This window comes from Rutilus rutilus (genome assembly GCF_951802725.1).
Source record: "Rutilus rutilus genome assembly, chromosome: 8".
Taxonomy (NCBI): Eukaryota; Metazoa; Chordata; class Actinopteri; order Cypriniformes; family Leuciscidae; genus Rutilus; species Rutilus rutilus.
The window spans coordinates 9,507,165-9,518,661 of record NC_140222.1 but is presented as its reverse complement, the minus strand read 5'-3'; the positions used below and the strand labels follow the sequence as shown (position 1 = coordinate 9,518,661).

General features: G+C 39.9%; 1 long non-coding RNA gene across 1 annotated transcript; it reads right to left on the bottom strand.

The window, feature by feature from the left end:
• Positions 1–499: 499 nt before the first annotated feature.
• On the bottom strand, positions 500–2,594 carry LOC311296116. The gene is made up of 4 exons (XR_014628499.1): positions 2,310–2,594; positions 1,044–1,273; positions 896–958; positions 500–808 (listed from the first exon to the last, which is right to left on the bottom strand). It is a non-coding gene; the product is annotated as an uncharacterized lncRNA (long non-coding RNA).
• Positions 2,595–11,497: the final 8,903 nt, after the last annotated feature.

Sequence of the window (11,497 nt, the reverse complement as noted above, 5' to 3'; positions counted from 1 at the left end):
AAAACGACATACCCAAATACAAATGTCTGTAGCTCTTGAACCCTATGGTCCACATTCATTACTCTGATATTTTTTTAAACTAGACACTTGAAACTTTGTTACCCAAGAGTCATTATAACTCAAAGTAGCATAGGAACAGAGTAAAACAAGGTAAAATATACATGAAAGTGACTCCCGATTTCTTTGAATAAACTTCACTTAGGGAAAAAATGATCAGAATGTTATGTTAAAGGCCTGAAAACACCATAAAGATAAAACTGAATGTCTGACCATGTTTTGATTCAAATTTGAGGATGATACTCCCAAAAATGTAGTTCCTGTAAGCTTTTATTCAAGAAAAGTCTAGGCGTCCTTTCCAAAAGGCCACTTGGAGACTCCAAATGGACACCTGGTTACCAAATGACATAAGGAGTAAACACTACATACTACATGCATGTATATCAATTCAGAACTATTCTGCCCATCAAACTACACAAGAAATAATGATTTCAGCACAACATTTTAACATTTTAACAAAATACTCTTTATTTTTAACAATTCTTATAGCAAAAACAGTGAAACAAAAAAACTCACTTCATTTATACATTCCAAAAGTGATTGTTTTACAACTAATGAATAAAATATATAAAAAGAAAAAAAATAACATTTGTAATTGCAACAATGGTTTTTACTCAAATAAATTACAATAAACAATTATACTGAATATCCAATTACTAAAACAAAAAGCAACCGCTTACAGTATTTACAAAGTGGAAGACATGTTGATCAAGGCAGTCACTACCAAGGTTTGTTCTGGAAACCAAAGCCACTGAAAGACAGGAGAGATAAAATGTGCAAGCAGAACAAATAACATTTTCAACACTGTGTATGCATGCGTGTATGTGTGAGTACTTACCTAGTACTGCCTCACACCAGCATGTCACATTTGCTCCAATTGCGCCGACTCAGAAGACAACCACTGCAAATAAGAGGGGAGAAAAAAAAGGTGTCTAAACAGAATAAATACATTTCGCAGCACTGTGTATGTATGTGTGTGTACTTACCTAGTACTGCCTCACACCAGCATGTCACATATGCTCGAATTGCGCCAACTCAGAAGACACCCACTGTGAGAGAGAGAGAGAGAGAGAGAGAGAGCAAACAAACAAGCAGAACAAAGTCCAAATAGAATATGAAAACTTGGTAATGTTAGTGTGTGTACACCTGCCGGCGTCTCTTTCGTCGCTCAGGACTGGACTCCGGATTCCATTCCTCATCTGTTTCAGTTGAGGGCCTATTTTACAGCACAGGAAAACACACACACACACACACACAAAAAGAGGATTTCAGTTTGAGTCACATTTTACTATTAGCAGCATCAATATTCCATCATATTACAATATCAAAAAATGTCTGTTTGTCAAATACCTTATTATAATGCTCAACATTATAAATGCTTTGTAATTATATATTTTCTATGTATATAAAATTATATATATTTATCATATCTTCACCTGACATCTTGTAATCCTTTCCTTCCATTATTGTTATATTCAATGCACCATTCATTCATATAAACACACTTGCTAGTCATCTTCACTGTTATTTTATAATCAAAACATCTTCACCTGACTTCTTGTAATCCTTTCCTTCCATTATTGTTATATTCAATGCACCATTCATTCATATAAACACACTTGCTAGTCATCTTCACTGTTATTTTATAATCAAAACATCTTCACCTGACTTCTTGTAATCCTTTCCTTCCATTATTGTTATATTCAATGCACCATTCATTCATATAAACACACTTGCTAGTCATCTTCACTGTTATTTTATAATCAAAACATCTTCACCTGACTTCTTGTAATCCTTTCCTTCCATTATTGTTATATTCAATGCACCATTCATTCATATAAACACACTTGCTAGTCATCTTCACTGTTATTTTATAATCAAAACATCTTCACCTGACTTCTTGTAATCCTTTCCTTCCATTATTGTTATATTCAATGCACCATTCATTCATATAAACACACTTGCTAATCATCTTCACTGTTATTTTATAATCAAAACATCTTCACCTGACTTATAATCCTTTCCTTCCATTATTGTTATATTCAATGCATCATAAATATAATGTGTGTGTGTGATATAAATATTTTGTTTTTATGTATAATATAACGTTACAGCTCTATCACCTAGCTGCTACTCGTGTAGCCGTCTTTGCTAGTAATGTCCACTGTCATTTTATAATCAAAAGCATGACATGAACAGAAAAACAGCCAATACTTGATAAACATAATTCAAGACAATGTGTTGAAACTTACCGATCTAAAACGGGATCGAGTCCATGAACAAACATCTCCTCTTTTGCCGAATCGACGACACATGACACGGTGCTATCTGTGTCTGAGATGCATCTCTGAGCGTCTTTCTGCTGCTCTTCGTCGCTGCTTCTCATCACTTCCTCCAAAATACTCTCAACACCACAAAAACCCTTCTGTAGACGTCGATCCATGATGGAGATGGTCAAAAATAACTTTGGAGAAAATCTGTGAGTTTACAGGAGCTCCGTGTAGCAAACCAATACCTAGCCTGTGCGCTCTGTGCGTAAAATGGCGGACGCGCACGAGCCAGTGACAACATTGCGCACTTGTATTTGACAAATCTGCTTGAGAACTGTCAATCACTGTAATCGTGTTTTAATTGGTTAATACTCCCATCCATCAAAATTTTGCTGACAATACATTGGCTGGCTGTATCCAGACTTTATCCAACCGAAAACCGAGGTGCGAGATTGACAGGTTCCTCAGCCTGTAAAGCGCTCCCTTGGTATTTTGATCGATTACAGAGCCTGTGATTGAAGGAGAGATAAGTGGGATGATTTATTTGATCCGGAAGAGTCTAAGCTACGGGGGAGAGGTGGATTTAGAACGCTGGAATACAGATTAGAATAGATATTTCATTGAAAATGAACATGATGGAGCACTCTAACTGCAAACGCTCATGAAAACAAAGGAGAGTATTTAGTTTTTTTCCCTATTTTTTCATTGTTTTGGATTAAAAAGTGGGATGCATTTTGAAGAGTACACCCTTACATTGAAATGTATGCTGTTGTTTCTTGGATTCGTCCGAACTGATCTGAACCATAGGATATGAAAGATAAGTATTGCGTTCACTGTAGTCATTTTTACATTACCAGTCCTTCAACATTTCATTTAACCCTTTCCTCTCTGGTGTACTGATTGCAAAAACAAGTTCAGAACATGATTCTTGAGTGTTTTAGCTTTCCAATGATGTATAGTTTATGATAGTCAGTTGAATATTTCTTATTTAAAAAAATGTAATAAAATTATAGCCACGCCCCCGGCCCGCCGGCGGGCCGGTGCTTGTTAAGAAGTTAAGTTTAAAGTAGTTGTAAGTAGTTTGAAGTTTAAAGTACTTTGACGTTTAAAGTAGTTTGAAGTTCAAAGTAGTTTAAAATTTAAATTAGTTTGAAGTTTAAAGCAGTTTAAAGTTTCAAGTAGTTTAAAGTTAAAAAAGTTGCTAGGCTGTTGCTAGGGTGTTCTGGGTCGTTGCTATGTTGTTGCTAGGCAGTTGCTAGGGTATTATGGGTGGTTGCTATTGTGTTGCTAGGTGGTTGCTAGGGTATTCTGGGTGGTTGCTAGGCGGTTGCTAGGGTGTTCTGGGTGGTTGCTATTGTGTTGCTAGGTGGTTTCTAGGGTGTTCTGGGTGGTTGCTATGGTGTTGCTAGGCAGTTGCTAAGGTTTTCTGGGTGGTTGCTAGGCGGTTGCTAGGGTGTTCTTGGTGGTTGCTATGGTGTTGCTAGGCAGTTGCTAAGGTATTCTGGGTGGTTGCTAGGCGGTTGCTAGGGTGTTCTTGGTGGTTGCTATGGTGTTGCTAGGCGGTTGCTAAGATATTCTGTGTGGTTGCTAGGGTGTTGCTAAGGTATTTTGGGTGGTTGTTAGGGTGTTCTGGGTGGTTGCTAGGCGGTTGCTAGGGTGTTCTGGTTGAAACTAGGATATTTTGGGTGGTTGCTAGGGTCTTTTGGGTGGTTGCTTGGCGGTTGCTAGGATATTTTTGGTGGTTGCTAGGGTCTTTTGGGTGGTTGCTAGGCGGTTGCTAGGGTGTTTTGGGTGGTTGCTAGGATATTTTGGGTGGTTGCTAGGTGGTTGCTAGGGTCTTTTGGGTGGTTGCTAGGCGGTTGCTAGGGTCTTTTGGGTGGTTATTTGGTGGTTGCTAGGATATTTTGGGTGGTTGCTAGGCGGTTGCTAGGGTGTTTTGGGTGGTTGCTAGGGTGTTTTGGGTGGTTGCTAGGGTATTTTGGGTGGTTGCTAGGGTGTTCTGGGTGGTTGCTAGGCGGTTGCTAGGGTGTTCTGGGTGGTTGCTATGGTATTCAGGGCGGTTGATATGGTGTTACTAGGTGGTTGGTAGTTGTCACAGATGGTTACTATGGAGTTTTTATAGAGTTCTTAGCATGATCTTGGCATGATTTAACACTTAACTAATTGCTATTAGCATGTAGCTATTCACTGCTAGCATGTGTAGCATGTTGGAAGTGCTGTTTGCTAGCATGAGTCAAAAGAGCCAAAACTCATCTCTATCCACGACTTTCCCGAACTCTGACCTTTCCCGTGATCGCTATGGCAACGTAGAACAAGCCGGTAACGAACTTCCGGTTTACGTTATCCTGAAGATACCGCTAACAGAGAGCCTCAACAAGCCCAAACAATTTGCTTGGATAATGAGGAGTAGAGCTTAGATCGGGCCCAAAAAATCAAGCCCGACCCTACCTGAGCCCGTTGTGTCCGAGCCCGGCCCGACACATGAGCCGAGCCCAATTTAGACCCAATCATTTTTAATACGTGGGCCGTTATAACCAGGGGCGGCGCCAGATAATTTTTTAACGTGTGCTGAGGGGGTGCTATATATATTATATATATAAATACTTTTAATAAATGAGCAAAAATTGGCCACTTAATATTTAATATTCAATTATTTTAATGATCACAATTAAAGTATTAATTTTATTAAATTGAACAAGCACAACATTCGGCATTCAATCAAATATTATTCAAGATTTATTATTAATAATGTTATTTCAACACAATATCTCGTTATTTCGACATCAAATGTGTGCCGAGTGTGCGTGCAATAAGCAAGATGTGCATTTGTAAATCCAGTGACAGGCGTGCATTGATTTTTATTAATAAACTAGTGTTTTCTGTCAGTGTCTGCTGCAAAGATGAAGATGATCATGGTGTTCACTTTTCATAATCAACATAGATGGAAAAAATTACATTATAATATTTGAACAAATATGAAACTAAATGCTCTTATTTAATGGCTACAACAAATATAGTAGGCCTACATACTCTCTATTTGTACAAATTGCTGCACATTCAAGTTAATTCTCGAATTAATTTTCACATTATTGAAAACAATAAACATACATAAAAATATATACAGTTGTACTGCAGTTTTTTCTAAGTAGAGTTACAAGAAACACTCTTTCTGCGTAGAGGGTCCGTTTATGTTGGAAACAACTCCCATTCATAAAATCCTTCAGTTTTCGCGTGTTGTTTGTGCACCTGACAACGGTACACGTTGAGCCACAAGGAGCCATTGCTTATCTGTCAGCATTACTACTTGTCAGTAATCAGTTTCACCCGTTTGTACCGCGACGCAAGTATCCCTTGTGTGCAAGCTTCATTGAGCGTTACGCTAAACCGGAACTGAGATACCGGCAACAGGAAGTATCGAGTGTCATGGCGACGCCCATTAAGACTCGCAGGAAAGTTGTGGATACGATGTTCTGATACAGAGATATAGGTCTTGCAAAACGGTTGCTAGGGTACTAGAGTTTGGTTGCTATGGAGTTGCTTGGGAGCTGGAAGCATTAAACTTAAGAAGTTTAAAGTGGTTTGAAGTTTAAAGTAGTTTAAAGTAGTTTGAAGTTTATGATAGATATATAAATAAGTTAGATAGATACACACAAACACACACACACACACACACACACACACACTCAGACTACCTCGCTCACACACTCACTCAGACACACACACACACTCAGAGTTTATGAGTTTAGAGTTTATAAGTGTACGAGTTTTTGAGTTTAGAGTTTATAAGTTTAAATGAGTTTAGAGTTCAGAGTTTATTAATTTATGAGTTTAAGAGTTCATAAGTCTATGAATTCATGAGTTTATTAGTTAATTAGTTATTAAATTTAAGTTAATTAGTTTATAAGTGTATGAGATTAGAGTTTATTAGTTTAAATGAGTTTCATTGGCTAATATATATAGAACGGCAGTTTGGTTTAGTCTTCAAGGTGTTTAGATTTGAATTTTTGTCGGTTGGTGAGTTTGAATCTGGATTTGAATTTTTTAGAACTCCCCAATGTAAGTCAATGGGAGTTTTTCCGAGTTTTGATCGTCATTTGTAGGAAAACCGTAAGTCCGATCAGTCTGAAAAGATAAAGCAACTAACTTCAGATCAGTTTGAGTGTCTGAGCCGAGTTTGGAGTATGTAGAGTTAAAGCTCTAGGACGAGTTTGAGTCAACAGTTTTTCACAGAAGAATAATAATAATAACTAGATGCGAAAGTTCGTCGAGACAAACTTTAAGTTGGCTTGAGAAAGTTTGGACCAGAACGTTTTTTGCTAGGCGGTTGCTAGGATGTTATGGGTGGTCGCTATGGTTTTGCTAGGCGGTTGCTAGGGTATTTTGGGTAGTTGCTAGGTGGTTGCTAGGATATTTTGGGTAGTTGCTAGGGTCTTTTGGGTGGTTGCTAGGCGGTTGCTAGGATATTTTCGGTGGTTGCTAGGGTCTTTTGGGTGGTTGCTAGGCGGTTGCTAGGATATTTTTGGTGGTTGCTAGGGTCTTTTGGGTGGTTGCTAGGCGGTTGCTAGGGTTTTCTGGGTGGTTGCTAGGCTGTTTTGGGTGGTTGCTAGGGTATTCTGGGTGGTTGCTAGGCGGTTGCTAGGATATTTCTGATGGTTGCTAGGGTCTTTTGGGTGGTTGCTAGGCGGTTGCTAGGGTCTTTTGGGTGGTTGCTAGGCGGTTGCTAGGGTCTTTTGGGTGGTTGCTAGGGTGTTCTGGGTGGTTGCTAGGCGGTTGGTAGGGTGTTCTGGGTGGTTGCTAGGGTCTTTTGGGTAGTTGCTAGGCGGTTGCTAGGATATTTTGGGTAGTTGCTAGGGTCTTTTGGGTGGTTGCTAGGATATTTTCGGTGGTTGCTAGGGTCTTTTGGGTGGTTGCTAGGCGGTTGCTAGGGTATTTTGGGTGGTTGCTAGGATATTTTTGGTGGTTGCTAGGGTCTTTTGGGTGGTTGCTAGGCGGTTGCTAGGGTGTTTTGGGTGGTTGCTAGGATATTTTGGGTGGTTGCTAGGTGGTTGCTAGGGTCTTTTGGGTAGTTGCTAGGTGGTTGCTAGGGTGTTATGGGTGGTTGCTAGGCTGTTCTGGGTGGTTGCTAGGCGGTTGCTAGGGTGTTATGGGTGGTTGCTATGGTGTTGCTAGGCGGTTGCTAAGGTATTCAGGGTGGTTGATATGGTGTTACTAGGTGGCTGGTAGTTGTCACAAATGGTTACTATGGAGTTTTTATAGAGTTCTTAGCATGATCTTGGCATGATTTAACACTTAACTAATCACTATTAGCATGTAGCTATTCACTGCTAGCATGTGTAGTATGTTGGAAGTGATGTTTGCTAGCATGAGTCAAAAGAGCCAAACCTCATCTCTATACGATGTTCTGATACAGAGATATAGGTCTTACAAAACGGTTGCTAGGGTACTCGAGTTTGGTTGCTATGGAGTTGCTTGGGAGCTGGAAGATTTAAACTTGACAAGTTTATAGTGGTTTGAAGTTTACAGTAGTTTACAGTAGTTTGAAGTTTGACAGATAGATAAATAAGTTAGATAGACACACACACACACACACACACACACACACACACACACACACACACACTAACTCGCTCACACACTCACTCATAAACTCAGTATGTGTGTGTCTGAGTTTAGAGTTTATAAGTGTATAAATTGATGAGTTTATAAGTGTATGAGTTCTTGAGTTTTGAGTTTATAAGTTTAAATCAGTTTAGAGTTTATAAGTTTAAATGAGATTAAGAGTTCAGAGTTTATAAGTTTAAATGAGTTTAAGAGTTCAGAGTTTATTAATTTATGAGTTTATAAGTGTTTATAGTTTAGAGTTTATTAGTTTAAATGAGTCTCAATGGCTCATATAGTATATAGAACGGCAGTTTGGTTTAGTCTTCAAGGTGTTTAGATTTAAATTTTTGTCGGTTTGAATTTTTTAGAACTCCCCAATGTAAGTCAATGGGAGTTTTTGAATGAGTTTTTTCGAGTTTTGATCGTCATTTTTAGGAAAACCGTAAGTCCGATCAGTCTGAAAAGATAAAGCAACTCGAGTCAGATCAGTTTGAGTGTCTGAGCCGAGTTTGGAGTATGTAGCGTTAAAGCTCTAGGAGGAGTTTGAGTCAGATTTTTTTCCGCTCAGAAGAATAATAATAACTAGATTAAAAAGTTCGTCGAGACAAACTTTAAGTTGGCTTGAGAAAGTTTGGACTGGAAAGTTTAAAGTTTAAAGTAGTTTGAAGATTAAAGTAGTTTGAAGTTTAATTTAGTTTAACGTTTAATTTAGTTTAAGAAGTTTGAAGTTTAATTTACTTTAAAGTTTAAAGTAGTTTGAAGTTTAATTTAGTTTAAAGTTTAAAGTAGTTTGAAGTTTAATTTAGTTTACAGTTGAAAGTAGTTTGAAGTTTAAAGTTTAAATTAGTTTGAAGTTTAAAGTAGTTTAAAGTTTGAAGTAGTTTAAAGTTAAAAAGTTGCTAGGGTGTTTCTAGTGGGTTGCTAAGGTGTTCTGGGTGGTTGCTAGGTGGTAGCTGGGGTATTCTGGATGGTTGCTAGGCGGTTGCTAGGGTCTTTTGGGTGGTTGCTAGGGTGTTCTGGGTGGTTGCTAGGCGGTTGCTAGGGTCTTTTGGGTGGTTGCTAGGGTATTTTGGGTGGTTGCTAGGGTCTTTTGGGTGGTTGCTAGGCGTTGCTAGGGTGTTTTGGGTGGTTGCTAGGATATTTTGGGTGGTTGCTAGGGTCTTTTGGGTGGTTGCTAGGGTGTTCTGGGTGGTTGCTAGGCGGTTGCTAGGGTGTTCTGGGTGGTTGCTAGGGTCTTTTGGGTAGTTGCTAGGCGGTTGCTAGGATATTTTGGGTAGTTGCTAGGGTCTTTTGGGTGGTTGCTAGGCGATTGCTAGGATATTTCGGTGGTTGCTAGGGTCTTTTGGGTGGTTGCTAGGGTATTTTGGGTGGTTGCTAGGATATTTTTGGTGGTTGCTAGGGTCTTTTGGGTGGTTGCTAGGCGGTTGCTAGGGTCTTTTGGGTGGTTGCTAGGGTGGTTGCTAGGTGGTTGCTAGGGTGTTATGGGTGGTTGCTAGGCTGTTCTGGGTGGTTGCTAGGGTGTTATGGGTGGTTGCTATGGTGTTGCTAGGCGGTTGCTAAGGTATTCAGGGCGGTTGATATGGTGTTACTAGGTGGTTGGTAGTTGTCACAGATGGTTACTATGGAGTTTTTATAGAGTTCTTAGCATGATCTTGGCATGATTTAACACTTAACTAATCACTATTAGCATGTAGCTATTCACTGCTAGCATGTGTAGCATGTTGGAAGTGCTGTTTGCTAGCATGAGTCAAAAGAGCCAAACCTCATCTCTATACGATGTTCTGATACAGAGATATAGGTCTTACAAAACGGTTGCTAGGGTACTCGAGTTTGGTTGCTATGGAGTTGCTTGGGAGCTGGAAGATTTAAACTTAAGAAGTTTATAGTGGTTTGAAGTTTACAGTAGTTTACAGTAGTTTGAAGTTTGACAGATAGATAAATAAGTTAGACAGACACACACACACACACACACACACACACACACACACACACACACACTAACTCGCTCACACACTCACTCATAAACTCAGTGTGTGTGTCTGAGTTTAGAGTTTATAAGTGTATAAATTGATGAGTTTATAAGTGTATGAGTTCTTGAGTTTTGAGTTTATAAGTTTAAATCAGTTTAGAGTTTATAAGTTTAAATGAGATTAAGAGTTCAGAGTTTATTAATTTAAGAGCTTAAGAGTTCATAAGTTTATGAATTCATTAGTTTATAAGTTAATTAGTTTATAAGTGTTTATAGTTTAGAGTTTATTAGTTTAAATGAGTCTCAATGGCTCATATAGTATATAGAACGGCAGTTTGGTTTAGTCTTCAAGGTGTTTAGATTTAAATTTTTGTCGGTTTGAATTTTTTAGAACTCCCCAATGTAAGTCAATGGGAGTTTTTGAATGAGTTTTTTCGAGTTTTGATCGTCATTTTTAGGAAAACCGTAAGTCCGATCAGTCTGAAAAGATAAAGCAACTCGAGTCAGATCAGTTTGAGTGTCTGAGCCGAGTTTGGAGTATGTAGCGTTAAAGCTCTAGGAGGAGTTAGTCTCAGATTTTTTTCCGCTCAGAAGAATAATAATAACTAGATGCGAAAGTTCGTCGAGACAAACTTTAAGTTGGCTTGAGAAAGTTTGGACCGGAAAGTTTTTTGCTAGGCGGTTGTTAGGATGTTATGGGTGGTCGCTATGGTGTTGCTAGGCGGTTGCTAAGGTATTCTGGGTGGTTGCTAGGCGGTTGCTAGGGTCTTTTGTGTGGTTGCTAGGCGGTTGCTAGGGTGTTCTGGGTGGTTGCTAGGATCTTTTGGGTGGTTGCTAGGGTCTTTTGGGTGGTTGCTAGGGTCTTTTGGGTGGTTGCTAGGCGGTTGCTAGGGTCTTTTGGGTGGTTGCTAGGGTGTTCTGGGTGGTTGCTAGGCGGTTGCTAGGGTCTTTTGGGTGGTTGCTAGGCGGTTGCTAGGGTGTTCTGGGTGGTTGCTAGGCTGTTTTGGGTGGTTGCTAGGGTGTTTTGGGTGGTTGCTAGGCGGTTGCTAGGGTGTTTTGGGTGGTTGCTAGGATATTTTGGGTGGTTGCTAAGCGGTTGCTAGGGTGTTTTGGGTGGTTGCTAGGATATTTTGGGTGGTTGCTAGGGTCTTTTGGGTGGTTGCTAGGGTATTTTGGGTGGTTGCTAGGGTGTTCTGGGTGGTTACTAGGCGGTTGCTAGGGTGTTCTGGGTGGTTGCTAGGGTCTTTTTGGTAGTTGCTAGGCGGTTGCTAGGATATTTTGGGTAGTTGCTAGGGTCTTTTGGGTGGTTGCTAGGCGGTTGCTAGGATATTTTCGGTGGTTGCTAGGGTCTTTTGGGTGGTTGCTAGGCGGTTGCTAGGGTATTTTGGGTGGTTGCTAGGATAATTTTGGTGGTTGCTAGGGTCTTTTGGGTGGTTGCTAGGCGGTTGCTAGGGTGTTTTGGGTGGTTGCAAGGGTATTTTGGGTGGTTGCTAGGGTATTTTGGGTGGTTGCTAGGGTGTTCTGGGTGGTTGCTAGGCGGTTGCTAGGGTGTTCTGGGTGGTTGCTATGGTATTCAGGGCGGTTGATATGGTGTTACTAG